This window comes from Nematolebias whitei, chromosome 14, assembly GCF_014905685.2.
Source record: "Nematolebias whitei isolate Nwh7 chromosome 14, NemWhi1, whole genome shotgun sequence".
Taxonomy (NCBI): Eukaryota; Metazoa; Chordata; class Actinopteri; order Cyprinodontiformes; family Rivulidae; genus Nematolebias; species Nematolebias whitei.
In genome coordinates, this window is record NC_056511.1 from 23,584,107 (window position 1) to 23,590,409 (window position 6,303).

The 6,303-nt window shown below is 36.9% G+C and overlaps 1 long non-coding RNA gene across 1 annotated transcript in view; it reads right to left on the reverse strand.

Annotated features, from left to right (window-relative positions):
- The window catches only part of LOC119420052, a 15,464-nt gene extending 10,999 nt beyond the window's left edge, over nt 1-4,465 (reverse strand). The window contains exons 1-2 of the long non-coding RNA XR_005187288.1: nt 4,434-4,465; nt 2,992-3,134 (exon numbers count right to left, since the gene is read on the reverse strand). This is a non-coding gene — a long non-coding RNA (uncharacterized LOC119420052). The remainder of the gene's footprint in view (nt 1-2,991; nt 3,135-4,433) is intronic.
- Nucleotides 4,466-6,303: the final 1,838 nt, after the last annotated feature.

Genomic DNA, 6,303 nt, shown 5'->3' on the forward strand with positions numbered 1-6,303 from the left:
AGATTTTTTTCATGGATTGTTGAGCATATGACTTTTTTTTATTTTATAACTTGTATACTCTTCAATATGTTTTATGCTGTTTATAAATATTTTTCCCCAGAACAAAAAATTAAGATTTGTTCAATTCATTTTAAAACATTTTGTCTTTTTGTGCTACTTTTATATTTTTAGCTACCATTTACAATAATGTGAACCATTCAGTTATAAGTTGTGACAACAGTATTTTTCTTAATGGAACTGACAAAGAAGAAATAATGAATGTAGTAAAAAAATCTTACAGATAAGAGATCAAAAGACTGGGTGGACATGGATATGATGTTTGTAAAGGACATAATGAGTTATGTTATCGAGCCGTTTACATATATTTGTAATTTATCATTTTCAAAAGGAATATTTCCAGACAATATGAAAGTAGCTAAGGTAGTTCCTCTCTTTAAAAATGGTGATGAACGTGTGTTCAATAATTATAGACCAATATCCTTATTACCACAGTTCTCAAAAATTCTAGAAAAACTATTTGTGACCAGATTAGATAAATTTATTACTAAACAAAACATTCTAAACAGCAGTCAGTATGGGTTTAGAGCAAAAAATTCTACATCAATGGCTCTCATGGAAATAATAGAACAAATAACTACTGCTGTCGATCAAAAACAGTATTGTGTTGGTATTATTGTTGATTTAAAAAAAGCATTTGATACTATTGACTACACTATTCTCCTTGAAAAATTAAATAAATATGGTATAAGAGGACCAGCATTACACTGGGTTTCTAGCTATTTGAAAGATAGGAAACAGTTTGTACAAATAAATGGTGTAAGATCTGACCTGTGCAATATCACTTGTGGAGTTCCTCAAGGCTCTGTACTTGGACCAAAGTTATTTATTTTATATGTGAATGACTTAATGAATGTATCAGGACTCCTCAAATGTGTCCTTTTTGCAGATGACACCACATTTTTTTGTTTGGGTAAAGATGTAAAACGGATGTTGGAATTGATGAAGACAGAATTTGATATAAAAAAAAAAAAAACTTGGTTTAAAATTAATAAATTATCATTAAATTTGGATAAAACTAAATACATGATATTTAGTAACAAAAAGAGAACTGTTGATGATCCATTTAAAATTGAGGGTGTTGAGATTTGTAGAGTTAATGAGATGAAATTTTTGGGTGTAATCATTGATGAACAGCTAAAGTGGAAAAATCACATAAATTCTGTAAGAATAAAAATAGCTAAATCTATTGCAGTACTATACAAAGTAAGGGAATTATTAAATGATAAAGCTCTGTACATGTTGTATAACACAATCATTGTTCCACATTTAATCTATTGCATTGATGTTTGGGGGAAAGCGTGTAAAACATTTACAAAGCATATTTTTGTTTTACAGAAAAGAGCTATAAGAATTATCACCAGAAAGCATTACAGTCACCCATCAAGCACATTATTTTATCAACTGAAGTTATTGAAGTTCCATGATTTGGTAGATTATAGTATTTTATCAGTAATGTATATGGCTTAAAATAACACATTACCATTAAATATCCAAAGAAATTTTGTTAAAAGACAAAGTTGTTACAATCTTAAGGGGATAGAGATATTTGTCAAACAAAAATTCAGAACTAGTCTGAAGGGAAGGTCTACCTCAATCCAAGGAATTGGATTGTGGAATGGTCTAGAGAGTGATGTGAAAAATGCCAAGTCAATGTGTACATTTAAGAAAAAAATCAAAGCTGAATTATTAAAAAAGTATATATGAAGTAGTTTAGTGTGTTTTGTATTAGAATTAGAAAAATTAGAAAGAGTTATTCATTTTGTTCTGTTACTTGAAAATTATTATGACTGAAATAATTGTTTGAAAAAAGGGGCAGATATAATAAGATTTTTTCTTCTTTCTGTTGCCTTTCATTTTAAATCTTTTGTATCTTTTTTTATATTGTTATGGAATTGTTTTGTACTGTTTTAAAATTAATAAACTTTATACCATACCATACCATTTTGTTACATTTGGCTTTTAGCTTGACTTTTGACACTTTCAGCTTTAAACTAGCCTTTTGCTACATTAAGCTTCTAGCCAAACTTTCATACTGTTTGGCTAGCCTTTTACTACTTCTACAGTTTAGCTAGCGTTTTGATCAGGGCTTAATTTGTAAACCAATCGATGCTGGACCATGAATAGCGGGCAGGCCAGCTGTGTGTTGGGGGGGAGGGGTCTGGGGATCCTCCCCCCAAAAAATTTAAATAAAGTAGATACGATTTCCTGCATTTTGGTGTATTTTAACAGGTTGTTAAACATCTTACTTGATAGTTCTAAGCCGACTCTTCTCCACTGAATTCACTGTCCGACTCCACATATGAAACCTTCAGGTACCTCCTCTGTCTGTTGGCAGCTGCCTGTGGGCTCCTGCCCACGTACAACTGCCTGGTTAGCTCAACACTCACCCCCACCACTGTTTTAGGGGCGGAGATTTTTTTAAGGGTAGAAGCGGAAATGCTTACTTGAAGAGGCAGATTGTATGTGATATTAAGAAGTTGTAAGTGGCTGTTGTGTTTAAAACTAGTGTTTATGTAATTGTTTTCAGTTTACATATCCATTGTAAGTTTTATTTGTTCAATGCAGTCATATTTGTTCATAACTTAATTAATTAATTAGTTAGCCTGAGAATTACCGGATCCAAGCAAACAGTTACCAGAACAAACCCCGTCAAAATAAGAGAGTTCCTGCATCCTGTTCTGGCAGGATCTGGCTCAAATTAAGCACTGGTTTTGATACTTTGAGTTAGCTTTTAGCTAAACTTTTGCTATTTTTTACTTTTAGTTTTTTGCCACTTTTAGATCCCATTTACTGCTTTTAGCTTTACCACCTCTGTTTCAGCTTCATCCACAAGTTTTAGCACATTCATTCAGCTCTCAGCGTTCACAGAAAATATAATTTAGTGTCAAAGTGAAGAGCTTGAAAAGCCTGAAAACCCCATGGAGCACTTACATTCTTTATGGACGGAAGATCCAGAGCCAAGCAGTCCAGCTGGTCACCTGGAGGGAACTCCTGGCCCGGGGAGCTACAAGCCGAGGGTGACTGCATCGTGATGCTGGGAATCCGCTTCGGCGTGTTTCTCGCTGCCTGTCTGGCTGAAAGAGGGAGGAGCAGCAGGGCGATGATTTTCTTAGTAAATATGCAAAAAATAAATGTTTAATGCTCTTTAAAATAAAATCTGCCTTTTGACTTGCAAGCAACATTAAAACAAACCAGTCCAGTAGTCCCTCGCTACTTCACGGTTCAACTTTCGCAGAATCACTCTTTCACAATTTTTCAATGATTGTCAACTTTAATATTACTCACGTAATTTGGACGGTACGGAATAAAAAGCTAACGAAAAAATTACTTTGGACAGGTGCCGTCATTTTGTAGTTTTCTTTCAATAAGCCTATACTGTAATGCCAGTCAAAACAACTACAATACCCAGAAGCCAACAGTGCTTCCGGCTGCTGCTTTCTGCCGAAATGGAGGGAAGTTTTGATCCGATCCGAACCTGACTACAAAGTTCGGTCCTTATTCATAGTGACTTCGGCGCTCAGTGACTGCAGCGAGCCGTACGGAACCAACCGGAATTGGACCAGGACTACGTCTACCCTCATCGGTCAATCTGAGTACTGCTTGCCAGCACATGGTCTTAAGTGGGGAGACATTGCTTGGAGATCCGGTGTCTTCTCTGGAGCTCACCCGGACTTTTTTCATCTGGATTCCTCTGGATTATTTGGAGTCGATTTGGACCAATGTGTGGTTTTGTGCAGGCTCTCTGAAAGTTAGGCTCTCTACTTTGCTGTTTTTCACTTATCGCGGTGGTGTGTGGAACGTAACTCCGGCGATAATCAAGGGACTACTGTACATTTAAATGTGAGAAGAGCAGATTAATATTACCGGCTGCCATGAAGGGCAGTTGAGCAGGCAACTAACTATGTCTGTGACTGTTTGTGTTAGCAAAATTTCTCATAAACCACTGGAAGAATCTTAGTGAAACTCAGAAAGTGATAATTCAGCTAAAACTGATCAACCTTTGGAGTCCAACCAGTTCAAAATGTTCACTGCAGCTAATTGAGCTTACACATATATGACTATAATTCAGTAAATCTTACAGATACTGAGCTAAAACCTGGTGTGGTAGTAGCTGAGAGTCATCCAAAACACATACGTGTTAACATGTCACACACTTTTTGTAGGAATATTGGCATGAAAGGCAGCAGGTGATGTACATCCATTCAAGGAATGCTACTTTTGATAAAACTGGTCATTTATTGGGGTAACTTGTTCTGACTGGTAACTCAGGAATACACTGAACATGATTAACATCAGTAAAATGGTTTAAAGCCAGTTAAATATAAATTAATTATACCTTGATGTGTTTCAAACTAAATAAATTTAGAGAATACCCTGATAAGCAGCATCTGTGTTTTTTCTTTTCAGCTCCACTTCCTCCTCCTCCAATTTCTGCTTCCTGACGGACACATAAAACCCACAATGCGTCATTATTTTTACATATAAATAACGAGATATTAACACATTTTATATATGATGTGTTGCTTCGTACTGTAGAATGTCTTCCCACAACTCTTCCAGTCTACAATCTAGATGTCCTGTTTGAATCAGTTCAGCCTCTCTCTTCAGCTTTCTGTGAAAATAAAACAAGAGTACGGCACATGATACGCCCGTAGACAAAGTATTATGCAGCAATCTGACCCAGACAAGCAAAGACCTTCTATTACATTTGACCTTGATTTTTGACCTTGACCTTGGAGCAGGGATGATAAAAGTATATATGATGCTGCATATGTGTATGAAGTTTCAATCAATTATCTTGAGTGGATCAGAAGTTATGGGCAGAACAAGAGGAAGTTTCCATACGGACACTATACCATGAAACATCCTCCTTCGACTGGCTTATAAAGAAATTTAATGGTGTTACAGGTGTGGTTTCACTGAATAGTGCAATACTGTTCTTTTTTTTTTCCTGTATGTACCTGTGCATTTCCTGAGTTTCTTTAATCAACTTCTTTAGTTCTTCAATCCTCTCAGCAGTCAGTCTGCGTACGATCACATCCTCCACCGTCTCCACCACCTCTCCCCTCTCACCACGCTTCCTCCTGCAGGGAATAAATACGTTAGTTTGTGCTTCTCTCAGGTTCCAGATCTAGCCTTTCTTCTTTGAGCTCTTAAAAAAAAAGCATGCTCAAAGTTAACGCTGTTTGTGCGCTCACTTTGGGGCCTCTGTTGTTTCCAGCAGCTCCGAGTATTTGGAGGCACAGTGCTGTGGATCCCAAGCAGAATGAAAGATCAGCTGCGTGACAGAACGAGATAAGAAGAGACAATATTTGCTGCAGACATGGGAAATTCAGGATACCTTCTGAGAAAACCAGTCCGGTGGGCGGCCCGGCTCCGCAAACGGCTTGATGGCTCTGCTGACAGATACCCTGTTGAAAAGGAAAGACATTTTGCATACAATAAAATACGCACAAGAAGACTCGCATCTAAAATATCATCCTGATGTGATGATGTCATTCATCTCACAGATCTGCTATCTCACTGCATTACGTTAATTGAGTCAATTACCCCATTGTGTTGGGGGTTGAATAGTGAATGTTTGTAGTTTTGGAGATGAGTGTTTTTCTGGACTGGAATTGAACAGAGAATGAAGTAAACCTAAATGTTTTTGGTTCAAGATGTTCAAGTGGGGAGGAACTACACTGTGGAGAAGAAGAGAGGGAGTTGTAGTTGTTTGTTTGTCCAAGGCGGCACAGAGTGACAAATCCTGGAGAATGGAGGGAGACATTTTATCCACCACCAGGTGCAATGGAGGAGGCAGGGGGTGGCCAATGGTGGCCTTGGCCCCCATAGATGAAACTTCAGCCACCTCAATCATTTGAGGAAATTATACTTTTAAGCAATAAAAAACCCCACAAAGCATAGTTTCATCAAATGATAGGGGTGTTTGGCTTACACACACACACACAAACACACACACACACACACACACACACGCATGCGGTGGCAGCCATCTTGGATTTTGACAAGGCCACCAAGTTTTTGATAGTGACCTTCTTTATGCCTAGATGCAGCCACACACCAAAAAGGAAGCCTCATTTCTGACCCAATCATTGAGGAAATTATTGTTATTATTATTATTAACATCGTTATCATTATTATTATTATTTTAAGCGATACAAAAATTAGAAACCATTGTTTCTGAAAATAATAGGGTGTGGTTTTTATATATACATATTAACTATGTTAATAATAATACTA